A 14,361-nucleotide genomic window follows, 5' to 3' on the forward strand; every position below is an offset into this window, starting at 1 on the left:
CACCAGGGTGTGAGGGCAAACCTCCATGATTACTGCTGGCATTCCTGTAACTTACCAGGTTTTGCTGCCAGCAGGAGAGATGACTGTAGACCATTGTTATGCATGGCTACACATATATATATATATATATATATATATATATATATATATATACCCTCTCTTTCCCCTCTCTCTCTTCCACCGCCCCTCTCTTCCCCCTCTCTTCCACCGCCCCTCTCTTCCCTCCCCTCTCTTCCCCCTCTCTCTCTCCCACCGCCCCTCTCTTCCCCCTCTCTTCCACCGCCCCTCTCTTCCCTCCCTTCTCTTCCCCCTCTTTTCCACCTCCCCTCTCTTCCCCCTCTCTTCCACCGCCCCTCTCTTCCCCCTTTCTTCCACTGCCCTGTCTTCCCCTTCTTTCTCTTCCACCGCCCCTCTCTTCCCCCTCTCTTCCCCCTCTCTTCCCCCTCTCTCTCTTCCACCGCCCCTCTCTTCCCCCTCTCTCTCTCTTCCACCGCCCCTCTCTTCCCACCCCTCTCCCCCCTCCCTCTCTTCCACCGCCCCTCTCTTCCCTCCCCTCTCTCTCTTTCATTGCCCCTCTCTCTTTCTCTCCCTCCGCACATATCTTTCTGTTCGTGCACCCCCACCCCCTGCATATATGTGAATATGTTATAGTCTACAAATAACATAAATACAACAAAATTAGAATTTTCAAAACCGTTTAAAAATGTATTTAAAATGTATGCAAATGCAACATATTGAAAACTTTGTCAATAACGTAACGACACATAAAACTTAATAACTTAACACAATATCTAAAAAATGTACTTAATAATGAAACCCAAATTTTTAAATAATTTTGCTATTGTGAGGCTTCAAATTCCTCCACAGTCTCCTGAACAAGTTGTTGAAATTTCATACGGAACCGCAATTTAGCCATTCTATCGAGAGGAGAGGAGATATGTAATGAATAAAAATTCCATGTCATTGTTGTAATTGATCATTTGGTCTAGTAGGCCAACTTTTTGCTCCTCTATGTTCACCATTTGCCGCCGCAAATCATTTTGGTTCCTTGCTATTTTGGCGGCAGGTGGTGCCGGTGCTGGGGCCGGCGCCGGTGCTGGGTCACTATCGGGAACAGGCTCATCATCATCCACGAAGGATAATTCCATAGTTTCCACCGGGCTTCCTGGTTCCTCCAGGTTGGACATCGTTTTGGCGGCTAACATCTGTTCCCTCAGAACAGTATGTTCACGAAGTAAGGCCACGATGACCCTATCTCCATACTGCTTGGTCCGGGGTCCCCCAAACGTGGAACCTTGACTTTTTTTAGTTCCCTCCGAAACGCATCTCGAAGGTTCTTCCATTTGTTTTTCGCAACAAGAGCTAAAAAAACAGACAAAACAGAAAGCAAGACATTAATTCACAAGGACAATAAATGCGGACACTCTTGGGGGCACTAAAAATACACTTGCGCGTGCCGTGGCGGACACTCCTAGGGGCACTAAAAATACACCTGCGCGTGCCCTTGCGGACACTCTTGTGGGCACTAAAAAAACCCTTGTGCGTGCCCTTGCGGACACTTTGTGGGGCACTATAAAAAAAACTTACACTTACATAAATACACTGGCGACACACTTTATTCGAGCTCGGCTAGTCCCACGAATTCGGGTATACCCGGGTGTATTGAGGTTTGTGACTGTTTTCTGCCCGAGTGCATTGAGTTATTTTCCAGGCAGGGATTGAAGCATTTTATTCCCTCTGGCTGCAATACTGCACAGTATATATATATATACTGCATTACAATTCAGGAATTTATGCCATCTGGTAGACACGCGAAGCATTGCAGCCTATTAAATCCTAATCATTATCATTTAAAAGATCAGCCGCCCATCAGCCAGGCATGAACCCAGGCTGGGAAGGCAAATGCAACGGGGCTTGTCAGAGGTGAGGAGCGGCGCATTCCAGGTATCTGCCAGGTACATACCGGGTATTTTCTCGAATAAAGTGTGTCGGTGCAGTATGACACAATTAAACTTACAATTATTTACATATAAAATACTATCAAATACTAATGTTGAATACTCATTAAAGCTGCAGTTCAAGCTCCCTGTTTTTTTTTTTAACTTCAATAGTTTCATGTGGGCAATCTCTACTTACCTAAGAACTGCATAGCTGCCGGTCAATTCGTTCTCCGTCTATTGATCGGTGAAGTTTGGCGACATCTTTAATTATGGGGAATGGAAATGGTTGCTATAGTAACAAGCATGCTTGCTAAAATAGAATACAAGAAAATTGGTCTTTCAAAGTTGTTGTTTTTTAAACAGAAAATGCTAAAAGTATTTTTTCTTACTACAGAACTGATTTATCTAAAAAAAACACACATGCAGGATATTGCTTGAACTGCAGCTTTAACAGTCCTAACCTCAGCTATGAGTTGCTCAATCTGTGAGGGAATCATTTTTCTCTGCTTTCTCTGCTTTCTCTGCTAGCTCTTTCTCAACTATGCAACACAACACAACACTGCAAATGCCGGCTGCAGCATTGTGATTGGTTTTCGAGCGGTCATGTGACCGCTCCTCCGCTCCCCTGAGTGGCAAAATTTAAACTTGCCTGTCTCCTCTGAATTTCTGAGCCTCCGCACGCATGCGGAAGCGTGCGGAAGCAGCTGCTAAAGCCACGCTGATCACAGATGAAGGGGGTAAGTTCATCTGCTCAGCACGGCTCAGCATGGCTCAGTGGGGTCTGTGGGACTATGCCCCAGGCCTAACGCAGATTTTCCCCACTATGAATGTAAACGTTCTTCCTACTACACTGTCCTATTTCTCTCTAAACAAACATCTTTCTCCACGTTCAGCAGAGAGGCAGAGCAGATCACACTCGTGTTGGTGCAGGAAAATAGAGCACAGAAGCGGACACCTCTCACAAGTACAGTAAATTATATAAATTCACTTGACGTGTTTCACTCATCAAATGAGCTTCCTCAGAAGTTTGTGAATTTTCACATTTGACTCAATTGGAAACTTTTGCATTTGCACATATATATTATACTTCATTCAATTTGTTCACTGCATAGGATTATTATGCGTGTGTTCCATTTTTGTTTAAAAGAAACTGATCATTAATTAATTATTAAGTGACCTGTAAGTGCACAAAATATGGGACAGTGAGCTAAATGAAGGCTGTAAAAAGAAAAAAAATATGAAAGGGGTTTGACATCCACACCACTTATGACGCACACTGGAAGGGAGGTAAAGTGGCTCTAAACCCTCCTAATGCACTCTGCGTGGCAATGGGTATACTCGTCTCAGATACCAGTGACCATAACAATACCACAATATTCAATGTAACCTCCATTTTGAAGGGTATGGCTAGCCAGGCTTCATAATAAAGGTTAAGCCCTCTGGTAGCCCTTGCGTCCCGTAGGTCCCTGGCAGCTATGCAGCACTATATGCCAGGGGCCAGGTATCTTGGCATGAAAAGTTAAAGAGTCCCTGCTTTTCCACTTTCCATGTTCCCTTTACCCCAGACTCATGAAACTTGCTGCGTGTAAGTTTTAGGTGGGATATTTAGGGTAAGAATGCAATTATTTTGTTTGCAGGAGTTCGGGGTCCGGAGCTACCGGTAGTACCTTAATTCTACCCGGCGTGCAGGCACTATTTGCTGGTACGCGAGTAGAATTTGCACTGAGGCTGTCCAGCTTCCCCCAGACTCTTGAGTCTCCCCAGTGCCCCCCATGTATTAAAGTATGTTTTACGATGTTTGAAATATTTCTTATCAGGCTCTATGCAGCTTGCCCGAGCAACCAGTCAAGGTGCCAGCAAGTCTACATAGGGTCCGTAATTCAAAGCGGTGAGGATGTCCAGAGGTATGAAAATGTTTGGTGGGCGAGGAAGGGCGAATGGCCAGGTCTGGACTACAAAGGGCACCCCGTTGGAACACCTTTTTTAGATTCCAGACTTGGTGGAGCCGGCCCTGCAGGTGGCAATGAGTTAGCCAGGGAGGATGCAGCAATAGGGGCCTATGCAGTAAGCGATCAAAAATAAAAATGCCGGGCCATTTATATCACCGTTTTTTGAAGCGTTGCTTTCACGGTATTCAGAAAGCCTCGAATACCTGTGATAGCAAAATTCCCAAAACAGGCGAGTTGCCGTCAGCGATAGGATCGACCCTCTGAAAAGGCCTAACCCGGCGATTCATTTCTGCTGCAGAGAGAGCTCCTCAGAGAAAGACGCCTCTCCCAGCGAAAATCTAGCACGAAATGTATGTTTTTTTAATATATATTTTATTCCTAGTGTAGATGAGCAGGGGGCCTCCTGAGCAGAACCGCGTAGGTTTGAGGTCCGGGGACCCCTGCTTCCCGAGATACAGGCCCCGTTATGGGGTGCCAGTATCTCCTATGCTTTGGATTCCCACGTCACGTGATTGGGACATTTCCTTGCATAGGAGATACCGGCACCCCATAACGGAGCATGTATCTTGGGAAGCAGGGGGAAGCAATGTGGTTCTGCTATGGAGACCCCCTGCTCATCTACACTAGTTATAAAATGTAAATGAAAAAATATTTCGTGAGCACCAATACACCACCCACCCCCTCGTGTCCATCCCCCCCCATACTGTAAAACCATGATTTTTTTTAACACACAGGATTATTACCCCAGGCCGACGTGGGTCCCGATGGGTGTCTGCAGGCCCCACAGTGCACCTGTGCCCACGGTTGTCTGGGGGCCTCCGGGTTGTCCAATCTAGGCGCCGTGGGCCTCCAGTTGGTCCCCACAGGTTCCCACGGGCCCCAATGGGGTCAACGGGTGAGCCCTACGGGTGTCTGGGGATCCCCGGGTCATCCCCACAGGTGTCTGGGGGCCCTCAGGTGGTTCCCATAGGGGCTTGGGGGTCCTCGGGTTGTTCCCACTGGGGTCTCGGTTCCTGATAGCTACAGGCTGTAACAGGCAATCCTAGGGGCATTGACCCCCCTCATGCTACTCGCTGAGTGACATAAGAGGAGGTGACATGATGTTTGTGTGCAGCCAATCGTTGTGCAGGCACTGTGCCCTGTATGGAAAACAAAGAGGGGAAAGAACCATACCATTTAGTGACTAACATAGGCATCAATAAATTAGAGGACAGCTGATGAAACCCCTCCTCTGAGTAGATTATAAAAGAAAAAGACACACTGTTTCTTCTCGTTGTATCTTCTTCCATCTGCTGATCATGTCACAAAGCCGAGGTTCAAGTCTACCGGTATAGTCTGCGGGTAACAGGCAGGTGAGAGTCTAAGTAAGAGAGATTTGTTTGTTTGTTTAATTGGAAAACAAAGCTGAACAGTACTCTGAAGGTTGTAGGCAGATTTGGTCCGGGGGGGAGAAGGGAGCGATTGAACCAGGAAACACACCGAAAAAATAAAAAATAAAGACAATAATAGTGCAGTATGTCAATGCAATCAGGGATAAAAAATATATAATCTTGGCTCTGCAGAAATTCCTACTTACGACACGTAAGATAAAGGTAAGCGGTGTTCTGACTCAGTCAGTATAGATGAGATGAGGTTCCATTTTCAATGCAGGAAAAGGAATCAAGATCAGGAGACTTTTAAACGGGGACCATGTCACTGTAGTATACTCAGATCCCAACCGGATGGAGTGTGCATGTAAAATATAAAAGGACTAATGGTACAGATCGCAGGGACAATTTAATCACACAAGCAAGAAAGGTAGGTAATGTACTTACAATAAGTACATACAATATGTACGTATAAGGGTATCGTGAGGCAGTAGAGTGCTGGTTCTAGATGGTACAGTCTCTTCCGTCTTCCCTCTAACTCCAAATCCCCGCCGATGGAATGGCGTCTGACGTCACTTCCGGTGGACGGGTGACGGCATCCGGCTAGAGGCAGAGGGAATAGGCAGCGACGGAACGGCAGCAGCTTCAGGCGTCTTCACTTGGTGGGCAGCTGCAGCAAACTGGACAGGCTCTACGCATTTCGCTGTGAGAACAGCTTCCTCAGGAGCAATTGATTATCCATATGGGAAAGCCTTATTTATAGTGTGTGTAATAAAAAGTGTAATCACCTGTGGTTCAACATGGGCAGTAACATAATTGTTTAATTACCACGCATGTAGGCAGGTGCCACCCTTGAAATCATAACCAGACAGCTGAAATAAACGTGAATTACAACTCTTACTTATCTTACAACTCTTACTTATCTAACATGTTAATAAATTTGACCTCTTCTGCCAGCAGTCAGGAGGAGGTGGTATGTGAAGTTAAGGAAGCCAGTCTGAATCAGGAACTGATTTTAAAACCAAATTGTTCTGCACCTATACGGCACTTTTTCGTTTTGAAAAAAAAAAAGGAGAATAGGACTAGTGGTAATACAACCAGTATTGTAAAAGGTGGTGGTGTTAATGTTGATGTGACTGATCCAATATTCCGTAAATGTCAGAAACATGTAAAAGCCAAAAGTGGTAAGACATTAAATCTATCTTCCCATTTGCAATTCCATCCCCCTTGTGAGCATCAAAGATAAGCAGAAACATGCATAAAAATGTGTAGGAAAAAATGAGGTGTCTTAAGTCACTGTCTGACTAAGAACATCATCTAATGTAGCAAAAGACAAATATAAAACAAATGTGGGAAAAATAAGGCCTTACAACCGTTCTTCCTCGGAATATGCCTACAAGAAAAATAATAAGAGACTGCAAAACCAGTTGGGGTTCAACATATAAGATGATGTCTAGGATTTATGATCAAAATGATTGCATTAATGTGGTTCTAACAGAAAATCCCCAAACAAGCCATCTTCAGCTGAACTGGTCAGATAGAAGGGTTTTCTGTGAGTGTTTGTCTGAAATAAAACAAATACTGTAAGTGCTATGAATGACTTGCTGAGTGGCAAAGAAGAGGTAACAGTAGCTCCCTCTTGCCAATGCTGGATGCTCTTTACAGCAGCTAAATGAGAAAGATACAGATTCTGAGGTGTTAACAAGAATGAGAAGACGAGCTAAAAAAAGCTTGTAGTACATTGGTACAGACGTAAAGTCGGTACTTGAAATGTGTACAGCTCTTGATCCTTGATACAAGTTAAACTTCAGTTCTGCACCTAATACTATGTGGGCACAAGAAAATTAGGGGAGCACTGGTAAATACACGAAATCTAAAGTAGCTTCTGTATACAAAGGAATTAACAATGATCTATGAGGGAATGGTTATGCTTGTAACCAGAACACCATAGACACTCAGTATAATAAACAGTGGTAAATACCAGTGATTGCACTTGGGTTGATTGTACAAGGAACAGGTTGGGGTGCTAAAATAAATGCTAGTAAAGCAGCAATACTTACACAGCCATGTGTAAGTACAGGGATCCTCAGAGTTTCCTTTGCTGTAGCCTTCTCTCAGATCTGTAGGGGCTGTCTTTGGTGTCTTTAAATGTCCTCACACTCTGTTTTGAAACAGGTGGGTGCTAAGCGCACCTATCTGTCACGTTGCTCTTCCCCGTAGTCAAGTTAGAAACACGGAGAGTATGTTTGATAGAAATATAGGACATTTATTGGCATAATAAAAATACACAATTACATCAAGAAAAAGTCTGCTTCAGCAACAGAAGGGTCCGCACACACTTCCTTGTCAGTGAGTCCTTGCTGCCGCATCCAGTATGCAGGGCTAGAACGCAAGCTGGACAGACCCTATGGAAGCCTCCAAAGTTACAAAAATAGAGCAACGCGTTTTGCCGTCGACCACGGCTTCGTCAGGCTCAGATATGCTTCTAGTTTGTCCTTTCGTGATTTATATAGACCATCATTAATTGTCTAATAGTGTCCATTTACCCTGTGGACACTATTAACAGGGTTACTAGCAACAGGAGCTAACGTTCCAGGAAGGACCCCCGCCCCTCTTGGCCACGGGGGTGATTCATTACGGTAATATCTGAAACCATCGATTTATCTTTTCTTATACATGGAAATAGAGTTAGCGCTCGAGTTCTTTCTTCTACCCTGAACCTAGTATTGTTCTCACTAAGCAGTGAATTCAAGATGAATTATTCAAAAATGCAATCTAATGGCAGTACTGTTAATAAAAATAAATTTGCGAGACCTTGTGGTCTTGCTTGATTTCTGGTCCAAAGTAGTAAATTGCATGGAAATACTCAATCATCTCAGGTGTCCTTAAGTCCTGTAGCTGAAATGGAGCTTTATTTTTCTTTTGCAGTGGAATCTTTTGACATCAAGCCTCTGCCTTGGGGGAAGAATACTGTTGAATTAAAACGGCTTCCACTTCTATGTTTTCATGGCCAAAATGTATTGAAGAAGCAATCCAAGCAATACTTTTTTTTTTTTTCTAATTTAGGATTGAAGCAGGGAGTCTCCGGAGCTGAACCCGATTTATTTAATCTCCGGGGACTCCATGCTTCCTGAGATACTTACCTCCATATTGTGTGCTGGTAGCAGCTCTGGCTGGGCTAGCTGGGGTTCTCCTAATGGCGGCTTCACTGCTTCTCCATCCTGAAGGCAAATAGGAATTTGTGATGTCATCCCTTGTGGCTTCTTATTGGCCTACATAACTAGGACCTTTAAACATCCCTGAGATACCAACACCCCTTAAGGTGGTAAGTATCTCAGGAAGCAGGGAGTCCAGGAGCAAAAATGAATGGGGTTCAACTTCGTAGACCCCCTGCTTCAATCCTACCCCATCCCCTAAAAAAAAAAAATCTGCTCTTTGACAGTTCTTTTAAGGCAACTGCAGTTGAAAGTAGCAAAATACCTGAGGTGTCGACATAAAAATAAAACGGACAAAGTGTTCCAAAATTAAACTTTTTATTTAATTATCGTGTTTTTTTAAGAATCATATGGTCCCATCTGGCTGTTACACAGCAATTCAGCAGCAGTACCTTGCCTCAGTAGTCAAAGGGGCTTATTCTATATGCACAAAGCAGCCCAAAAATATCCTATTGCAATCAATGGGATTTTCCTTTCATTACTGTTTATGGAGCACTTTGTTTGCCCCATACAGTAATTGCTCCACTTTGCATTGATAGAAAGACCCCTGTAACTTACAATAAGAAACTTGTATGTCTCAGTAAAGACATGAATATTAAGGGTGCTTGAGCACCAATTAAATGGTGTCCCTCAGTGATAGACTAGCTAGATTAGATTTATTTATATTAGAAAAGAGGCGTCTGAGAGGGGATATGATAACTATATACAAATATATTAGTTGCCAATACAAGGAGCTGTCAAAAGAACTATTCATCCCACTGCCAGTACAAAGGACTCAGAGCCATCCCATAAGGTTGGAGGAAAGGAGATTTCACCAGCTACAAAGGAAAGGGTTCTTTACAGTAAAGGCAGTTAAAATGTGGAATTCATTACCCATGGAGACTGTGATGGCAGATACAATACATTTGTTCAAAAAAAGGTTGGACATCTTTTTAGATGGGAAAGGTATACAGGGATATACCAAATAAGTATACATGGGAAGGATGTTGATCCAGGGATTAATCCGATTGCCAATTCTTGGAGTCAGGAAGGAATTAATTTTTGCCCTTATGAGATATCATTGGATGATATGTCACTGGGGTTTTTTGTTTGCCTTCCTATGGATCAATAAGTAAGTATAGATATAGGATAAAGTATCTGTTGTCTAAATTTAGCATAGGTTGAACTTAATGGACGTATGTCTTTTTTCAACCTCATCTACTATGTAACTATATATATTTGACAGTTGATATTTTTAATGGAATACATTGTGTAACTTTTGAATCAATGACTGAGGTAATTTTTCCAGTGAAAAGTTTTTTTCTGATCTGTGGTTACATGACTGGATACACTGCAATTTTTGCTAAATGACATCGAAAAATGGCAACAATTGAGTGCAATTGGTGAAATTCTCTCTCAAAATAAATACTTACAGTAACACAAATGGAAGGCATAACATACTGTATTGAATCAAGTGATTGAATTGTGTGGTGAATTTATCAGCACACAATTAGTATGAAACCTCAAAGTATTCTCTATGCATCTAATGCAGTTATCCAGATGGGTGTCTTATCACTCTGGCAGCTGATAAAAAGAAAACGGCTAATGTAATAAGAGATAAACTAGCTAATCAAATACAGGTCTTTGAACAGCAGCATATAGTATACAGTAAGCTCCAGAGATGAACAGTCTGGCAAGGAAAAAAAAATTGCAGCACTAAGGAAGCAATTGCAAATATTAGATACTGAAAGAATAAAAAGCTCCCTAAGGCTTACAAATAAACAATTTTATGAGCGTGGTCACACAGGAACATCTTTGTTGCCATAGCAGCTCTGTTGGACATATCACTAAGATAATTTCCCACAATAGTCATTTACATGTTGCACAAAAAACCCACTGACATTAATTTGAATGAAAGTTGAAAAAAATAAAAACAGTATACTGTATGAACCTTCAGAAGATAATGAGGTAGGGTTGGTATACTAGGATTCAGTAGGATTGGTACACATCTGAGAGCCGTTCAGCTACTGTACCAAAACTAATTAGAGAGAACATTGGGGTCTACTGCTTCCGCAATTAACCAGTGCTACAGAGCTGATTTCCACCTGAATAATAAAATGTGTTGCTTTGTCCGGAAGAACAAACTGTATACAGGAGCATATAAATGAATAAACCCCTAGTTGGAATGTGGTTCTGGCGGTGACTATGAAGGGTTGTCTGGGAGAGGTCCTGAAACCCACCCAGACCCCATACAAGTCCCGCTGCTATGTGATCCACAATACCTGGGGATGCTCCAAAAGTAATGAATGAAATAACTCACACGTGTCTTCACAGTTCATCCGGCTTCATCTTGATTCTTGCGTGCACCGGGCTGTGTGAAAGTACAGGCAAATTGTTGCAAAATTCCATCTCTTAGCATAGCTACTGAATCAAAGATATCTGGAGAAAATAAAGTCTCATTAGTGCAAGACTTCTTGGAGGAGTCGCATTATCTTAATTACTGTAACTGTCTTGTGACAGAAGCTGTGCAATATCAGGTCCCTGTATGGATTTTGTATTGCTTACTGTATGCCTGATAATATAATTACAAACATACTGTACTCCTATAGTCTTTAAAATGTCTATGCAAACCAATTTGCCTAACCAGTAGGAAATAAAGATGATGGTGGCGATAGTATTATATGGTTGCTGTTCATCAGTTTTATGGGACCTGTCTGAGACATTGAAATGTGTTCCTAAGTGTTCTTTCTCATTTTTGTACCCTGAATGGTGGAAAGTTTTTGTCACTTTATTGCTCACCACAACTTGTTTGGTTACATTGTTGGTGTATATGATCGAAACTGCTTATTTAGGAATAGACTTTCTTTTCATCCTATAATTTGATGCCAAATAGATACATCTAGATATCAAGATAATATCTTGTTTGCCTTTGCAGCTACTGCATGACTTTGGGCACTATTGCCAAGCCTGCTGTCTACAAGCACTCCTAAATCCTTCTCCATTAAGGATTCCCCTAATTTATTCCCATTTCATTTGTAAGTCGCCTGATTATTCTTGCATCCCAAATGCATAACCTTACATTTATCTGTATTAAACTTCATCTGCCAATTACCTGCCAAGTTTCCACTCTATCCAAGTCATTCTGGAGAGAAATTATATCCAATTTTTTTCATCCATTATGTATTCCTGAATAATGTTGCATACTAAACGTTGAAGTAGCTTCTCCAATATTGATGTCAGGCTTAGAGGTCTGTAATTCCCTGGTCCTTGAATATTAAATGTCCTCAGTTAACCGATTGTTCGTTAATTTAGAGGTTGTGACTGCCTCCTGTGGCACTATTTTTACAATTCATTCTTCCCCGGTAACTAGAGAGGCAAATAATTTGTTAAATACCTTTGCTCTTATCTCCAATAATTTGCCTGCCGAACTCAGACTGAAAAGGTCCTATATTATCTTTACTAATCCTTTTTGATGTAAGGTATTTAAATAACTTTTTAGGATTGATTTTACTTTTTGCTTCAATCCTTTTCCCGTTTCCAATTTTTGCTAATTTGATTGCCCTTTTGCAACTTTTGTTACATTACATATCATTTTGGTATGATGCCTATGTCCCTTTAAGGGGCCTATTCTAGTAGCTTCGATAACTAACTCATCAAACTTTTTGAGCACTTCCCAAACGATTTGGCCAGTTTGCAATTCAGAAAGCTCAGATGGCTTGCCAAACTCATTCGGGAAGTGCATCGCCCTGAGAGGTAGCGCTCCTGCTAAAACACACCGAGCGGCAGGAGCTGAAAAAAGCTCCAGAGAGCCATTTCGATAAAATCACACTATTCTAGTAGCCCGATAATCTCATCAGGGCTCTAAACTAGCGAGCCTATCACCGTTTTCATTTTAAAGGGAGGTACGTCACATCCTTAAAAAAAAGGCTGCCATCACATGGAACTACAACCAATATATATCACGTGGTGCACTCACAATCCAATTGGTTGAAGTACCATGTGATGGCAGCCATTTTTTTAAAAGGATGTGACATTATCCCTTAAAGATGATGTCACATCTTTTTTTTAAAAATGGAAGATGTCACATGGTACTTCAACCAATCGGATTGAGGATGTACCATGTGATGCCTCACATGTTATATCTCATAATCTGATTGGTTGTAGTACCATGTGATGGCAGTCATTTTTTAAGGATGTTACATACCTCCCTTTAAGATAATGTCATATCCTTTAAAAAAAAAAAAAAAAAAAAACTTTCACATGGTACACCAGCCAATCGGATTGGGGGAGTTCCATCTGCACTCAAATGTAACATCACAGGCCTTATATAAGGCCTGTCCATGTCATTTGAACTTAAGAGTCTGATGGGATAGCATCCGCCCAATGGATTACAATATACAGATGAAGATAAAGAAGAAACAAAAAAGAATAAAGAAGAAGAAGGACTTACCAGAAGTTGATGAGCATTTGCATCGAGGATGAAGAGGTTGCTGCTGGACTCGGAATCGGATGGTAAAGTAAGAAAAACATTGATTGTTTTTTTTTCATTGCGTATTTTTTTTCAGGTTGCTCCTTTAGGGCTATAGATAAATATAGTAACAAACAATGCATTTTTTGGAAAATGCTTGTTTTTATTTTATTGTTATGTATTTTTGCTGCTTGTTTTTTTTAATTATGTTTTTTTGGTGATTGATTTTGCGTTCTATTTTTGGTGATTGCTTTTTTTAAATTGCTTTGTGTTTTTGGTGATTTGTTTTTTTTTTTAGGTTTTCCATTGACTGCCTTAGTGGTAAATCATGTGTAACCCTGGTTCCCCCCCCCCCCCAGTCTCTAAGGGAGTGTGAGGGGTGGATGGGGGCTGGTTACAGGCGGTGTGGTGCGTACCTGTGAGGAACAGGAGGGCCTGAGCTTCCCGTGATGTTGTGGGGGAGCCAGGACCGGGCTTCTGGGGTGGTAGCCTCCATATTATCTTAGTGGTGCAGCGCCTCCATCTTCTATACTCCCAGGGTAATGAGACAGGACCGGTATAGAAGAACCCCTCGGGTCCCAGGGTTATACTCTCCAAATCACACACAGTCTTTACGGGTGCAGAACAGTCTCTTTATTTGACAGGGCAACGATATCCCAACGATTAGGCTTCCAGCAGCCACAAAACAATCGCCAGTGCCAAGTACAACCTGCTCAACTCCCACAACCTCCTCCTCTCCTTCCCTCCAAGTCACTCGGCCGACAGGATGGTCTGGGCTAGGGCGGCAATACCCCGTGGCCCACCCCCGAGGTTAGCCTCGAGGTGGGTCTTGAATTCTCTTCCCATCACCCCTGGCAGCGGGGTGAGGGCATTGGTCCATCAGTCTATGATTCTATCAGCTCTACTTATAGACGCTGATCGGTTTGGTTCCTCTCGCTCTCAACCGGCATGCTGCGCCGGGGAGCCCGTAGTCTCCTGATACTCCTCGGACCGTTCCGCAGGATTCGTGGCGCCCGGCCTAATACTCAGCAGCTCTAGACCCTTGGTCTCACTGCTCACTCGAACTCTTCTTAAGCTACTCTCTCCATTGAAGAACCATCAATCAGAGAGGAACATGGCACACAGCAAGGACGAAGAACAATTCCTCACTCGCCGGAGTGGGCTGCAAAATATAGAGCTAGCCCCTCCCCTCCTGGTGTCAGCAGAACCTCCCTCTTGCTCACGCCTGCAGCAGAGTCCAGGCCGGCATCTACCATTCCGGTTAGGGCTATGAAGGGGGAAAACCCATAATGATTACTGGCGCCTGATCTTAACAGGACTTACCACAGTAGAAGAAAGATAGGTATAGCCTGAGATGTTTACAGGGGGCTACACATGCATATATTATATGGGCATGGTGTTCCACCTTGGCAATCAATGGGTAGAGGGTCGGGTGGAGTTGCC

Source organism: Ascaphus truei, chromosome 1, assembly GCF_040206685.1.
Source record: "Ascaphus truei isolate aAscTru1 chromosome 1, aAscTru1.hap1, whole genome shotgun sequence".
In the NCBI taxonomy this organism is placed as follows: domain Eukaryota; kingdom Metazoa; phylum Chordata; class Amphibia; order Anura; family Ascaphidae; genus Ascaphus; species Ascaphus truei.